This window comes from Rattus norvegicus, chromosome 6, assembly GCF_021556685.1.
Source record: "Rattus norvegicus strain SHRSP/BbbUtx chromosome 6, alternate assembly SHRSP_T2T, whole genome shotgun sequence".
NCBI lineage: Eukaryota > Metazoa > Chordata > Mammalia > Rodentia > Muridae > Rattus > Rattus norvegicus.
The window spans coordinates 68933671-68950543 of NC_141539.1; the positions used below are offsets into that span (position 1 = coordinate 68933671).

Consider the following 16873-nt stretch of genomic DNA (forward strand, 5'->3'; position numbering starts at 1 on the left):
TTCTGGACACCCAGGCAATATTAAGCATGTCCTTTCATTACACGACCTCAGCTCTGACCAGTCATTGGTTGGTCACTCCCACAAGTTCCGTGCCTCCATTTCCCCAATATATCTTGAAGGCAGGATTGATGTTCAAGATTTCATGGCTGGTTTACTGTCCAAGTCCCCTCACTCCAGTTGCCTGGTAATAGAAGATGACTTCATATCCTCTATTATGAGGTGTACTTGCTTAGGGTCACCCTTGTAGACTATAGGGAGATTTTACTGCAGTTTCTACATGCCCCCTCCCAAATGCCTTCTAATTCTAGTCTTCGCTCCCTTACTCTCTCCCTCCATTCGTCCTCACACCTACTCCCTCCTGTTCTCATTTCCATCTGTCCAAGTCCACCTGCAAATTCTATTTTATTTCCCTTCCCCAGGGAGATCCATGCACTCCGCTTAGAGCATCTCCTTGAGGTAAGCATAACATAGAAAAGGAGGCCATAAATTTGAAAGAGAGCAAGAAGACATATGGGACTATTTGAAGGGAAGAAAAGAGAAGGGAATTGATGTAATTACATTGTAATCTCAAAAATAAAATAAATAATAAAAGAGGATAATGAATGTTTGTGAGGGTAGGAAAATGAGAAATGCTGTACACTGTAGGCAGGACCCTTCAAAAGAGAAAAATAGAATTTCCTCATTATAAAACAAAGCTAGAAACACGACTCCCATATGACCTCGAAACCTTACTTTACATATCTAAATGAAGGCAAGTACATCATCCTGACTGGTATGGTACTTGCTAGAAACAAGAGATGAAAGAAACGCAGGTATCTCTCAGATGATGAATGGATAAAGAAAATGTGGTTTATACTCAAAAATAATATTCCTTTCTAAAATGATAAAACTTTGTCATTTTCAGCCAGAAGAAAATGGATGTTATTATGCTAAATGAGCTTAGTCAAACATGGAAACACAAATACGGGATAGTGTAACTCATATATAAAAGGTGACTTCATAGAAGTTGAAAGAAGGATGACTACTACACTTTGAAATTTATTTGAGGAGGTGGTGAAGGAGAGGAGACAGCTAGGAGGTACTGGTATATAATACAGCTGGATGAGAAGAACAACTTCTAATAAAGGAGGAGGAGCTTGGACTATAAAGCTCAGTGGGGGAATGTTTGCTTGGTCCACACAAGAATCCCCCATATTGAAAATAAAATTAATAGCATAGTAGAATAAGTGAAGCTGAGGGTAATTGGAATGAATAATGTGATCTGCAGCATAGAGGATTTTAAATATTTCAATGCACAGACAAAGATAAATATCTAAAGTGATCTAAGATGATGGTATGGTCACTTATTATCATTGGTACATAAGATCTATACGTATGCAAAACATACATGCATGCATACATATATACATATATATCTATAAAAATGTATAATTACTATGTGTCAAAAATAAATATGTTTACCATGTTTCTGTTACTTGAAACAATCAAATTCACAGATGTAAATTACCAGGCTACTAAAATTTCAATTCATTTTGATTTTAAAGCAATTCAGTAGTGATTTTGAAGTGAATGAATGAAGGAATACAACTTCTAGTCTATGTTCTAGGCACTATTGTGAACACTCCAAAAAGAACATTAAACTCTCATGTTCCTTCTCCTGTATCATTCCACTTTCTGATATTCTTATGCTGCTACTCTGTTCTCTTGTTCATCACTACCCTACAACATACCCACACCACACGCTTCAAATCACTGTTATTACCTCCACTGCAATTCTTTTCTTAAATATCTACTCCTGCATTCAAGCCTTTTTGGGTCTTTCAGCAATGTAGGAAGCTATGTTTTGTTAGTTCGTTATTAGTCTGGACCTATGGATGGCATCTTCTTCCATTTCTCTTTCACACTCTTGACTATTACTAACTAAATGTAATGCCAGTCTAAGCCACCCTCACCTTGGATCTGGGTCATTTCACTGTTTCCCAAAATGCCTGTTGGTGAGTATGCACATTAAGTCAGAAATTATTAAACATGCACATAAAATTTACTAATGGTTTTCTCTACCACTGAGATTAAATCTCAGCTCTTGTAATGACCTTTAAGCATATATTCCCAGAGACCCTTATTTCCCTCTGTTCTTAGTAGTTAATTCCCTCTGTTCTTAGACATACTGCAGACAGTCCTCTCTTAGGGGTCACTTTAGATTCCTTTTTAGTTGCTGTGATAAAATACCCCAATAAAAGCAATTTAGAAGACAACAGTTTTATTTTAGCTCAATGCTCCAGATTGCAGATTCATCGCAGTGAGGAAGTCTTAGTGACAGTCACTTGAGGAAGGTAGTTACATTACATTTATAATCAAGTACAGAGAGCAGGAAACATGTTCACAGATTGTTTGCTTACTCTGTCATATTTTGAGGTTCTCTGCCTATGGAATGGAGTCACCTACAGTGCGAAGATTTTCTCAGCTTAATTATTATTATCAAGACAATCCACTGCAGACACATCCACAGGCCAATGTGAAATTAAACTTGATCTAGTCAGCCTCTCATTCAGAGCCTTTTAACAAGTGGTTCTACATTGTGTCAAAGTGACAATTAACACCATCCCAGGGATTTTTATTACATCTTTTTAAGAACTTTCCTGGGAAGAGGCACCTATGTCCGTTAATAGTTATATCTATCTATCTATCTATCTATCTATCTATCTATCTATCTATCTACCTACCTACCTACTTACCTATCCTATCTATCTATCCATCCATCCATCCATCCATATCTATCTATCTATCTATCTATCTATCTATCTATCTATCTATCTATCTATCTATCTACGTACCTACTTACCTATCTATCTACCTATCCATCCATCTATCTATCTATCTATCTATCTATCTATCTATCTATCTATCTATCATCTATCTATCTATCTATCTATCTATCTATCTATCTATCTACCTATCCATCTATCTATCTATCTATCTATCAATCTATCTATCTATCCATCCATCACCCATCCATCCATCTATCTACCTACCTATATACCTACCCATCCATCCATCCATCCATCTATCTATCTATCTATCTATCTATCTATCTATCTATCTATCTATCTCCCTATCTCTTTCTCTCTGTCCCCAAATCTGTGTGTATGTTTGTTTTATGTGTATGTGTGTGTGTTGATATATATGGTGTGTATGTGTTAATGTGTATATATGTGTGGTGTATGTATGTGTTTTGTATACGTGTATAATATATGTATGTTTATGTGGTGTATGTGTCATGTATGCATGTTTACATGTATGTACTATGTGATATGCATATGTGTGGTATGTTTGGTGTGTGTGTATTATGAGTATATGGTGTGTGTAAAAGTAACTTCTATTCTCCAAATGTAATAGTTATTTTGTAGGCGTACTGTTAAATAAGCTCACCTTTTCTAGCTGTTTCTGAACTCTGGCTGGTTTGCTCAACTCAGCAGTTCTGGCTCAAACTCCTCTCCAAGCAAAATGGTTCAAACAGATTTCTCTCAGCTTCTAAATGAATTTCTCTGTTTGGCATTTGTCAGTCTGTTATAATCTTTTGACTCTTTCTCATTTTCTGGCTGGTTCTGTCTTCACCTACAACATGTCTCTATATAACTGTCCCATTAAAACTGCCTCCTCCTCCTCTTCCTCCTCCTTCTCCTCCTCCTCCTCCTTTTTTTCCATCCCCTTCCTGCTACTGTCTTAAGTAGCCTCTATTCCTCTCCTATTCTCTTGAGAGTTGGTCATATCCTGTCTCTGCTGACTCATTCTGTCAAATCTTTTTCTGATTTGTCACTTTGTCTGTCCCTTAATTAGTTATCACTTTCTAGCGTGGTTGATTCACTGTACGAACTAACTCTACCTTCATTGTTAAGGATTAAAGGTGTATACTAAGGACATGTCTGTTTTTTCATCTGGATCACACAGACTTAGGTCTTTGGATATGATCCCTTGCAAAGGTAGCCATGCTGCTGGATTAAAATTCCTGTACAGCTTGTGCCTGTACATGTGGGTGTGTCTGTGTATGTGTGGTGTGGTATGCTGTGTGTGCAGGTATGTTTGTTTGGAGTGTGTGTTTCATGTTTTAAAAGCATATGTGCTTGCACCTACATGCAAAGGCCAGAGGAAGATGATTAGTGTTGTGTTTTACTGCTTTATACTTATCTCCCTTGAGACAGGGTTTCCTGCCCATCTGAGTGAGGCTGGCAGATAGCAAGTCCCAGCAAGACCCTTGTCTCTGTGTATTACTAATATGGAGTTATTGTATAGTCATGACTATATTTCTAAATTGTTGGAGAGCCAAACTCAAGTCCTTATACTTCTGTGAGGAGCTCAGGCCACCAAACCATCTCTAATCCTTTGAATCTTTACTCAAACTTCATACCTCACAGTTTTCTTGACCTTTCCGACAACTCCAACACATTACTCCACAGCAATTTCTTTCCATCTGCTAATTTCCTTAGCACTTTTGACCTTCTAGTATATATACATTTTAATTTTTAATCTTATTTCCTGTTAGTACACTTTAAAAATGTCATTCCCAAAGGTCAAAGATTTTATAAAGACTGTATCACCAAAGCCTATTAGGAGGCCTACCAAGAGATGAATGATTTCAATGCTTTGGATAGAGAATGTTCAGTTGTGCCTCAAGAAATACCTCAGCATGGCTCTCTGCTGTGAGCAAGACAAGAATAAGTCTTAGGCTGATTAGGTTTTTTTGTGACATTGACATAAACTAGGGTGATTGGAGAAAAGGAAATTTCAACTGAGAAATGTATTCAAAAGATATGCTCTACTATGTTCATAGCAGCCTTATTTATAATAGCCAGAAACTGGAAAGAACCCAGATGTCCTTCAACAGAGGAATGGATACAAGAAATGTGGTACATCTACACAATGGAGTACTACTCAACAATTAAAAACAATAACTTCGTGAAATTCTTAGGCAAATGAATGGAACTAGAAAATATCCTGAGTGAGGTAAACCAGTCACAAAAGACACATGGTATGCACTCACTGATAAGTGGATATTGGCCCAAAGCTTGGAATACCCAAGATACAATTCACAGACTATATGAAGCTCAAGAAGAAGGAAGACCAAAGTGTGGATGATTCAGTCTTTCTTAGAAGGGGGAACAAAATACCCATGGGAGGAAATACAGAGACAAACAGTAGAGCAGAGACTGAAGGAAAGGCCATCCAGAGACTGGCCCACTTGGGGATTTATTCCATATGCAGCCACCAAACTCAGCCACTATGCCAAAAAGGAGCCTGATAGGGATGCCCCTGAGAGTCTCTGCCAGAGACTTAATGACACCGATGAGAATGCTTGCAGCCAACAATCAGACTGAGCATGGGAACCCCAATGGAGGAGTTAGAGAAAGGAATGAAGGAGCTTAAGGGGTTTTCAACCCTATAAGAAGAGCAAGAATATCCTCCAACCAGACACCCCCCCCCCCCCGAGCTCACAGGGACTAAGCCACCAATCAAAGAGTACACATACAGTGACCCATGGCTCCACCTGCATATGCAGCAGAGGATGGCATTGTCTGGCATCAATAGGAGGAGAAGGTCTTGGTTCTGTGAAGGCTCTTTCCCCAGTCTAGGGGAATGCCAAGGTGTTGAGGTGAGAGTGGTTGTGTGGTAGAGGAGTATCTTCATAGAAGCAAGGAGAAGGGGGAATGGGAAGAGGGGGAAACCAGGAAAGGGGATAACATTTGAAATGTAAATAAAACATCTGATAAAAAATATGAAGGAAATAAGTCCAAGTTTAGAAAAAAATATTACCCTATAAACAAGTCTATGGGGCTATAAGCAAGTCTCTTGGGCATTTTCTTGATTAATAAGGATTGATGAGGCCTAGTCTACTATGGAAGATGCAATCCCTGAGCAGGTGGTCCTGAGTTATATATACAAAAAGAGAGGAAGGAAAGAAGGAAGGAAGGAAGGAAGGAAGGAAGGAAGGAAGGAGGCCGAGTAAGTTATTGGGAACAAGCCAGTGAGCATCACTCCTCAGTAGGTCCTGATTCAGTTCCTGCCTCCGTATTCTTGCCCCACTTGAGTTCCTAATGGATTCTGTTAGGGATGGTAAACCAAGAGGCCGAACCTACTTCATCTTGTAACTGGGCTTGATCTTAAAAGAAAGCATCCTGAGAACTTGACCCAAGCTGAACCGAAGCTGAATCAAGCTGCACCCACGTATCAAGAAGGACAATGGCTTGTCCTTGGCCAGAGTTACTCCCTAGCTACTTCCTAGCAAAGGTTAATCAAAGATTAGTCTGATTGTTTCAGATTTACTTTCAGACCACTTGTGGTTGTTCAGGGTTGGTCTTGCTTCAGAACACCCACCCGTCGGTTTACAATAGTCATACAGTTAGACACTTGGCAGGATGGGCACCCCCTCACTTGTTCCCATTTTCTATAAAACCTTGTCCTGTTGAAAGTTAGGGTCTGCTTCCCCAAACTGTCCTTCAGTTCAGTGATGAGTAAGCTGGAACTCAAATTTATAATAAAAAGACCATAATGTAATTACATCAAAGTCGTTACCTTGGTGGCCTTTGGGTTTCATGAACACTTCCTGGTGTAAGAAAACCAAATAAACTCTTTCTTCCCAAGTTACTTTTGGCTATTCTGTTTTCTCACAAAAGCAAACTAGGACAGATCCGAAGAAGAGGCTGCCTCATGTTGAGGTACTTGTGCTGGAACCATCCTAGTCTATTCCAGCAGACAAATCAAGGTAGCTCTGACAAGTGGTATAAGAATTCTGAAGGTAAAGACATTTTCATGTCTAACAATGCATAGCTATAGAGAACCCAACACTGACAGGAGATTAAGAAGCTTACAGGCAGTCAGCCTGGGCAAAGCTGCCCACTCATGAATGCATTCTCCTCGACTGAATTAGGGGTGTAGGCAGAACTTCAGACTCTGGTTACAGTAGAAACCTTAAAGCTGAAGGCTAATTTCTTTTCAGTAAACATGCACATTATGTAATAATTAAATCAAGCTTATCTGCACATCCATCAGCTTAAGACATCTTCATCTCTATGTGATATACGTTTCCAAATCCTCTCTTATAGTTATCTTAAAGTGTACAGTACACTACACATATGTAGATTGTTGTCTACATTGACATGTTTCTGTGAATCCAGGATGGTGAGAGGATTGCTTAAAACTCCCCCTAGCAGTGTAGCAAGACTTCGTTTCAAAAAACACTAAGAAAATGATATATTCTCATCTATTAAAAGAAATGAAGCCTCATTCTCAGCAAAGAAAACACTCATGGACTTAGCGCGAGTGTGTTAAGGGAAATGAACTAGGCACAGAAAGACTAACATTGCAAGATCTGACTTATGTGGAATCTAAAATGTTAAGTGCTAATTTCAAAGAATCTATAGAGTTGGCTGACTAGCTGATTATAAACCTGGATGAGTATGTCAGGGATTTTCTCCAAAGTCTGTAATACCTTGAACTGGGATGAGGTCCAGATAAAGGCCTGTTGCTATTCCTAAAGCAAGTCCAGAACTGATAGCAAATGAAGCTGAGTGACAGGTCATAGTGTGTGGGAATCAATTCTTCCAAAATACAGAAGTTACAAGATTAAGATGAGAAATAGTCTGACAGAAGAAGGATGACAGGCAGAGAGCAGACAGTGCCTGGACTTGGCCCACCTACGTCTTCATGTGCAGCATTTCCTGATCATCTGTTCCCAACTATTTTTTAAATAAAATTCACATGAGCAAATAAAGCTTAAACATGCCCACAGGTATAAGTTAGTTTGCCAAGAATTGTGTTTTAAAATTCACTTGCAGATCTGCTTAGCTTGGCATTGATGGTACAGTTTGCTGCGGGCTCTACCTCTCCGGAGTTTTTCAAGTCTGTGACACCTGGCTGCCCCTGAAGGCATTTCATTTTTCTCCCTTTAATTATTTTTATCATCCTCTAAGACCAAGCCCATAGATTTCCTGCCTTCTTCCCCTTAAAGTGAAGCTTTCAAATTTGTTAATTTTACAACTTTATTTAGCACAAAGTGCTGTCTTTGTAGTAGAAATAATCTGCTTGTATAATCATTTTGTTTATGATTGAACTAATGGTCAGGTCTGAGTCAACTCTGTCTCTCCAGTGTCTCATGCAGCATCTCATGAATGTGGAAAGGCAGAATAAATATCTGAATTGGATTTATAACTCTGAGTACTCTTTGGCCATCCTTAACATCAGGTTTTCTTCAGGAAGTCACCAGTTTACTCATTTTCACATCACATTAGTTATTTATGTCATCATTAAAGTTAATCACTGAGAAAAAAAGATCAATTTGCAAATGTTCAATCCAATCTGTCTGCTTCATGATTCACATAACTGAATCACTCTGGTTAAGGTCAAATGATTAAGTTAATTGGATTGGATGACCAGTGTCTGAGTGAGCAATGCTATACTCACCATCAACCTTGGAATAGTTGATGCAATCCATTGTGTGGATTGACAGTTGCAGAAAAAAGCGACTTTAAAATCACTCCGATTACAATGTAGATTTATTTGCTATCTTCTTTCCTCAAGAGGCTCATGGGAATATGGTATGTGTGTATATCAGTAGGGAAAACAGAAAACGGCCACATTTTGACCATCAGTAGAAAAGAAATATAGTACAGAAATGAAGATAAGAAAGAAATATTTATTTTATTATTATTGTTGTTGTTGATACTTTTGTTGTTACTGCATGTGTGTGTGTGTGTGTGTGTGTGTGTGTGTGTGTGTGTGTGTGTGTAATGTGAGTAGGGGCAGGTATGCCATAGTGCATGTTTAGAGACTAAAGGACAACTATGTGAACTATGTGGACTTGGTTTACTTCCTCCATTTTTCTTGGGGTTTGGAGAATAAATTTAGGTTATCAAGCACCCTCGGAGACATATCCCCTGTCCTAGAAGAGATATTTTTGACTGAACAAATCGTCTGTAAGCATTGATTACAAAGTAAACTTCCTAGTTAGAAGGAATGACTAGAGGTAGCTGGCATCTCTGGCTTGCTCTGTGATAGGGTGATTTAAGCTATATTCCTGCGTTCCCTTGTGGCTGGCCTGTTCTCTAAATGCAGCTCTTTCATATAGACTATTCTCCTACAACCAGATGTGTTACTTTTTGTGTTTGCAAACGTTGCGTGAAGGGAAAGACTGACTTAGCTATAGACCGGGGAATAGGAGTGAGTCCCAGTTTTATTTACATGCAGGATTCCAGTTTTTCTGAACTACCAGTAGCTTCCAAACCAATGTCTATTGCTTTATGATAAGAAAAAAGGAAACCTCACAAATCTAATTATCATTTTACAGGACCAGTGTATAACAACCTGTATGAGAAAGTCACAATTATCCATCCAAAGGATGGATACATTTCAAATTTTAAAGAGAAATAGCATTATTCCCTGACAAATTCTCTGTGTAAGTATGATTGTATTAGATGGTAATAAAATAATTTCCAACATTTCTATTTCACAGATCATACCGGAAAGCTGTTTAACCCGTGTAGATGTCAGGATACCTGTCTGGAATTAGCCTGATTGTTCTGATGTGGCTACCCAGATCGAGGCATAGGCCTTTGTGCTTTTTATTTTTATTTAGGTGTGTCACACTTAGATAACTTTATTATTTATTATTATTTCCAATAGGTGAAATGTGTGTCCTGTTTATTTGGTCAAGGAGACAAGCTATTTATTTAATTGAGATCCCGAAACATAAGTTCTCCTTTGCTGGCTAATGAAAAAAATGGATAACATATTCCATTTCACTTATTTTCCTACGATTTATTGGCTTTCTTCTGCCCCAAGAGATCATATGAAATCAGGATACTATGCTTACAAGGCTTTGGGGAGAAATCAGCAGTTGCAGGGGTGATAATCATACAGTAAATAAAAGCACAATTTGCCTTTTATGTAAATTTTGATTTATTGTTATGTGAATAAGGATTTGAAGCAAGAGCCAGGAAATCAATTTCAAAGATGACAGCAGCTGCTGTGTCTTTTGTTGTTCTAGGGGTTAATTCCATGTTTTTGTACCAAGTGGGTCTGTTTTTAATTGAGAAAACACTACAGAAAGCGTACTTTGACTAGGGATCCTAAGATTTAGAAGCTGAGATAAATGGGAAAGATTTTCTATTCAAGCTTATTTCACAAAATTTAAATGAATTTAAAGTAACACAAAACAGCTTCATATTTTTATTTAACACAGCAAGACCATCAGGGATTCGAGTACTGTCTTGAGGATACATTTAGTCCCATCCAACAAAGCATCTTCCAAGATCTTGCCAGATTTGTGCCCAGACAAAATTACACAAGTCAAATAGGTAGGTTCGTTCCCTCAGACTGAATTGTGATGTGTGAAAATCAGGAGTGAGCTGAATTCAGGTGCAAGGAATCATTTCCCCCTGCGGTGCTGCTGTGTCCAGTGGTACCAGCAGCTGCCCTCCAGTCTAGGAGTCTTCTATGTCTGGGAAGGAAAGGGGAATTACCTTTTTTCTCCTGAAGCATCTTTTGGGGTGCTCTGAGAATGCAGCAGAGGATGCAAAACTTCTGCCTTTTCCCAGGGACTATGGCCGAGCTGCCTTTCATTTTGACTTTCACAATCCTATAACTATGCTTTTCCTGCCCCCATCCCTCTGCTTTGTAAAGTTCTGTACTGACAGTATTAGCATTTTTAAAAAAAATCACTTCCAAGAGTTTTACATATGGCATCTGGGAGGTTTGCAAACCACCTCCTTCTGGCCTGCTCATCCTGCCACTTCCCATTAAGTCTTTTAGCTGCTATAGCCTTTTGACTTTCTTTGCACAGATAGTAGTAATTTGGGGGCCAGGGTCCTAAATTAAATTCCTGCAGCTCAATTCCCTGGTTCATTTACCCTGAACCACCTTCAAATTGAAATTTTGTTTTGTTTTGTTTTTTTATTTTGTTTGTTTGTTTGGTTTGGTTCTTTTTTGTTTTTTTCTTTTTGTTTTTTGCCTTTTGTTTTCTTTTCACTGCCAATCCAAGTAGGAATGGATCCTGGGGAATTACACAGAGGCACAGCCTTCTCCTTTCTCCCTTTTTCTGACAAATCCTCCTGCCCTTTTGTGTCTCTCTTCTATTATGCCTTCAGAAACGCGTGCTCTGTACCTTCCGCTTAAACTGCTAGCTTTTCCTCCGTGAACCAACGTGATGTACAACACGTACACTCCCAGGGCCAGATGAATGGTTTTCCATTAGAGGTACACGGTGCCATCTGGGGCACCCAGGAAGATAATGCCACTAAGACACCCCCATCTCTCACACACTCGAAGGGAAGATTTGTACCGCTCTGCCTGGCTCTCCTCTACCACTGCAGTGCAACGTGCCTGGGTTCTGAAATTTGTGTCCTTCTATGCAGTATCTCAGTGCACTCTGCGGATTGGGGGGTGGGTGAGCTTGAAATGGGATTCTGTATGCACCAAAAGGTAAAATACAATTGCAATGCAAACTGTCAACACAGATACAAGGATTTCCTTCAGTTAAAGCAATCAGGTGAAATCCTTTGAAAAGGCTTACAGAACAAGAGGGCTGTTTAAAAAGGGCAAGGCCCTTCAGTGGGCCACAAAATTAGCATTTTCTTGTTTCAGCACCTTTGTTATTGCTTTTGTGATTGAAGGCGATTGGTGGGGAGAAGTCTTGGCTGCTGCATAAGGCTCCTTAACTGATTTCCAGAGAGAGAGAGAGAGAGAGAGAGAGAGAGAGAGAGAGAGAGAGAGAGAGAGAGAGAGAGAAACTTCCATTTCTTTAAGCCTGATAAGACAATGCTATTGCCTTAACAAACAAAACAAAACAAACAAAACCCCCTTTGATTAGTATTCTGCATAAGGCACAGTCTTCATTGCCGTAGATGCACAGAATCTATCTTCACTTTCACCACCTGTCACCTGAGAATTTTAGAGTGTTCTAGCTCTGAGATTGGAGGAAGCACTTTTTCTGATTCTCATCTTCGCTTCTCCCACCCCTCCCTCTTGTCATTGGCACTGTATCTACAGTGACCTCCAGTCCATTTTTTTATTTGTCAAATGCTTTTATTCAGGGGAAACTGAAGGCACAAGTTTACTAGGAATAGAAATGGAAACACAATAAAAACCAGTTTGATAGATGATCTCGCCTATTCTCCACACTTCCCTGTTGTTTTATTGATTTACTGAACACAAAGGCTAATCCAAATTTACATTGCTTGTATTTTCCCCTGATCTCTGAGGAATTGTTCCCCTTTGCTCAGATTAACCAAGCCAATTTTTTCCCCTTTGTATCCAGTAGCTATGTGACAGTCAAATAGCCTGTCAACTAATCAATTTATACTGCAAAAACTAATTTTTACTTTAAACAAACACCCTAACATTGTGTTGACACAATTAAATGATTTCTGAGTTATACCATATATCTAACACACACCCTAGGGAGCAGGTAAGAGCTACAGCTGAAAAGAAGCGCACGTGCTCCGGCATCAAATTAAATATTTTCCCCTTAATCCTAGCACCAGCAGCTGTTAGGTATGGTGCCTTATTGCATATGGCCTACATAATGAGGCCGATTCAGGCAGTTCCAGCTTCTACACTGAATGCTGAGTAGCTCTGCTCTCCCCAAGGACATAAAGAGTTACCGAGATCGGAAGTCCTCATGCCAATGAAGAGCCTCCTCTGTGTACATGTTCGGAGATGAGAGGAGAAAGCATTCAAAGCTGGAGCTTCTACCTTGATTAAAAGGGAAGGGATTGGCTTTCTGAATGACTTGAAACTGGCAAACTCCCCAGAGTTCTGGCAGGACAGAGGAAGGAAGGGGAGGCAGGGCATGCAAGGAAATCTTTCCTCTCTTTGAAACCTGTCAAAAAATTAGGTCAACATGATTTTGTATTTTAATGAAATAACTTAAGGGTAAGCCTGAGACCTGGAGGCCGCTAATACTTTTATGCTAGAGTGGTTTGTCATGCTTGACGTAATGTCTGGCTCTGCCTAAGAAGTATCGAAGCTAATGTTCTCCATGGCTAATCGGCCCTTAGCTGTTCTCGTCCTTTTAAATTTTCAGGAGCTGGACTATCAATATGGATGGTTCCCCTTTCTAACGGCATAAACACAGTGCAGGCAGCACATCGTCATTTCAATTGTCAAAACAGATGAAAGGATTTCTGATACTCCAATTAAACTAACCCGCAAAAATCATTTTAAAATATGCTCCATAAAATAAACTGAAATGTTAAAACACCCAAACCTCCAACCACACTTGTGACGCCGTTGTTAGCATTTCCCCCTCCACAGTCGCAGTCCTTATCTGATTTGATTACTTTTAGAATGAATTTGGTTTTGAACATGAAAGCTGAGGAAGCTAAATTGGAAGAATAATGGCTTGGCATTTTATGTCATTTGGTTGAGATTGCAGGTGTGGGAGTCCGGCCCCGCTCTTGTAACTTGTGCTTGGCTATTTCCCCTTTAATTTTCCAAATTTGAAATGGATTGCCTGTTCCAAATTACACCGCACTTAAGGGACTTCTTGCAAAGAATGTTTATGATTTAGGATCCCACGTTATTGCCTTGATGAAAAATTATGCAGACACACTTAGAGCCCTACAGGAAAACTACATCTTGTAAAACAAGAGTGTTTGACAGACCCCAGGAAGCTGAAGATGGTAAAATGCATTCTCAGCTCCTTTTCTTATTAATCAAAAAGGGGTTTGGTAGATAATGGTGCTGGCAGTCTCAGAAGCAAGAGCCTGCTAAAGAGGGATTCTCACAAAATCACTCCGATCAGAAAAAGAAACAACTGTTGTCCAGATGCCTAATAAAATTCTCTCCTTTGAAGCCATATTGACTGAGGGGTAGTTTCTGAATAGCAGGATGCTAATAATCTTCAAGTTACCAAAACTAACTTGCATTAAATCAAACACTATGTCCTTGGGTTAAAAAAAAGTGTATCTTTAATAAAAGAGCACTATTCTACTTTCAGCTGTATTTTCTTAAAATGTCAGTACACACTGTCACACATTTTCTTAGCTGGGTTTCCCAGTGTTGGGTTTGATCTGTTTTCTGGAATGTCCTGTTATCCTGTGTCAGGCTTCCCTCCAACGTTGCAAAGCTTGCTCACTCTGAACCCATATATTTTACTCTACTTAAATAACACATGAAACTTAGTCTTGTTGGTATTAGCTTGGTACCTGTGAGAAAACACTTTTACTATGTCCTTATAATAAAAATGGGCTTATAGGTAATATAAAGTTTAGTATTGCTTTTATTCTGATAATGCTTTCTTTTATTGGTACAGTTAAGATCATTTACATCAGATTTTCCTGATGCATTTATACTTTAGTCACCTCAGCCTCCTAACTTTTCTGTTTCCTTTTTCTGACATTTTCCTTCCTTCCTTCTTTCCTTCCTTCCTTCCTTCCTCCCTTCCTTCCTTCCTTCTTTCTTTCGTCCCTCCGTCTCCTTTCTTTCTTTCTTTCTTTCTTTCTTTCTTTCTTTCTTTCCTTCTTTCTTTCTTGGCTTTTTCCCCTTCTGTCTTTTTGGCCTCACTTGGACAAGCCGAGTATATTTGATATACTTTAAAAATCTACCCATTATCTATTTGATTGTGTGTTTTAAAAATCAAGTTTTAGTTCCTGCTCAAAGGGATATACCATATGAATCTAATGTTCTAAGTTGTTACTATTTTACCATTTCAATAAATTATAGAAGCCAATAGTCAAATACATTCAATTTACTTTCTTTTCTTCTTGTTCTGTCCCTCATACATTTGGGTACAGATAATTTTATGTATATTATTAAAAATAGTATGAATTACATAAAACTCATACAATGGTACTGGACTTCAATCCCAGGTCTACAGCAGACTAAGGCAGGAGGACTGTGACCCAGAAAATTCACAACACATATGGACAACATAATGAAATATGATCTTAAAACCTAATAACAATAATAAACATTTTTGAAAAGATGTGTATGTGATTTACAGTTTCTTTGCAAAAAGAAATAATTCTGTTTATTTACTAATTTATTTGCCATGATAAGTTCACTTGATTTTTCCTTTAGAGGAAAGTGTTGTTATTTAACCTCTAATCCTGGGGATATTTTCACTAGAAAGAGAAGTCTTGATTCATAGAAATATATTGTGCGATAGCTTTCGTTTTCTTTTGCTCTGCTTAGTCCTACAGGTTGTTCTTTCCTCTGTTTCCTGATTTTCATGATTTCTGATGAGAAGCTCATCATTATTTCTGTGATTGTTTCTCTCTTTGTAACATGTCATTTTTTCCCCCTGGCTGCTTTCAAGTTATTTTTCTCATCTTCATTTTCTGTGGTTTGATTATGATATATCTGAACGTACATACTTCTCATCAGTTTTCTTCTGTTTCACGTTCACTGAGCTTGAATTAATACTTTTGTGTCAGCAATTTACTCTGAATGAGATTCAGAAACATAAAAGTCCTTGATACAATATTTGTGGATCATCTTCTTTTGGCTTTATCAAAATAAAAAAGGCAGGGAATGGAATTGATAATGCAGTAAGGTGTGGAGCACATTGATGTTGTATCAATTACTAGCTACTAAAAATATACTTACAGGGGCCACCATACTAGGCATACAGTTCAGAGGAAGGTGTTCAAATGAGGCAGAGATGGCAAAGGAAAAACGAAATACCATGGGAAAATTCAATGAATACACGCACACACACACACACACACACACACACACACACATACTCTCTCTCTCTATATATATATATATGTATGTATATATATATGTATGTATATATATATATATAGTATAAGCATATACTAACTATGGATTTTTGAATTAATAGAAGGAAACTGATACTTCATCACTGACCCAGAATTTTAAAACCTGGAGCACATGCATGATATACTAAACGGTAGAGTACAATTATGCTGGGATATATTGGGAGTCTCCCATAAGTAAAGGCATATTATGCTGTAAGCCACATACCTGACTGTTGCACATGCTAGCTCTCATGGAATAAATGAGGGAGAAAGAAGCCTCTTTGCTAAATCTAAGCCCATTAATTAAACAGAAGTACAGAAATCTTAAGAGAAATATCACAATTCAACACATTATGTTCTCTTAGGAAATAGTCCATTATGTACATCAGATTCAATCATATCACCTTTCAAAATTTAAAGAAAGTTTCAGTGTATTCATGAATCTTTGGATGGATAATTGGGTCAAGAAAGGCCTTTTTGAGAGTTAAACCAACAACCCTAAAATGCAACCTTTTAAAGATGGAACGAGAGTGAACCTTCTGGAATTACAGTTTTCTTTTCTTAGTACTATTAGTTCTGACTTCAAAAGAAGTCATGAACACCAAAGATTACAAAGGGGCAGAGACTCAAGCAGAAAAATGTAGAAATTTTTTTCCAGTGAACACACTTGTAAAACTCTGAAAGAGACAGAACATGGATGGGTGGGTTAGAGAGACAGCCTCTACTTGATTTGTTGTTTTTCTTCTCTATGAGAAGAGTGAGCTTTGTCAAAAAGAAGACCCAGTCTAGAAGCTTCAAAGATTGAAGGAAATGATAAGATACTGTACTTCATATTACTCTTTTATTATAATTCTATTTAATCTCTCATGCACTTTTAATTTTATTCACTGATTAGTTAGTGAATTAATTAATGTGGTCCTGGATGGTCACATGGGTGTGGAGGCCAGAAGTCCACTTCAAAACTCTTATGCCTCAATAGCAGTGATCATTGTTTTTGATACATAAACTCTTGCTTGTCATTGGGTTTCTCTAGGCTACGCTGGCCAGACTAAAGGCCTTTCTCTCTATGTGACCCTAATTCAAGCAACTATAACCATGCTGTGATTTTTTTTAACAAT

At 38.4% G+C, this 16873-nt stretch overlaps 1 long non-coding RNA gene across 2 annotated transcripts in view; it reads left to right on the forward strand.

Moving 5' to 3' along the window:
- Positions 1–279: 279 nt before the first annotated feature.
- LOC134479376 (uncharacterized) overlaps positions 280–16873 on the forward strand; it is a 161132-nt gene continuing 144538 nt past the window's right edge. Inside the window, exons 1-3 of one of the 2 annotated variants that reach the window (XR_015622402.1) lie at positions 280–456; positions 10232–10346; positions 14859–14974. This is a non-coding gene — a long non-coding RNA (uncharacterized LOC134479376). Of the gene's footprint in view, positions 457–10231; positions 10347–14858; positions 14975–16873 lie in introns of those variants that run through there. The other variant, XR_015622403.1, reaches the window with a different exon arrangement.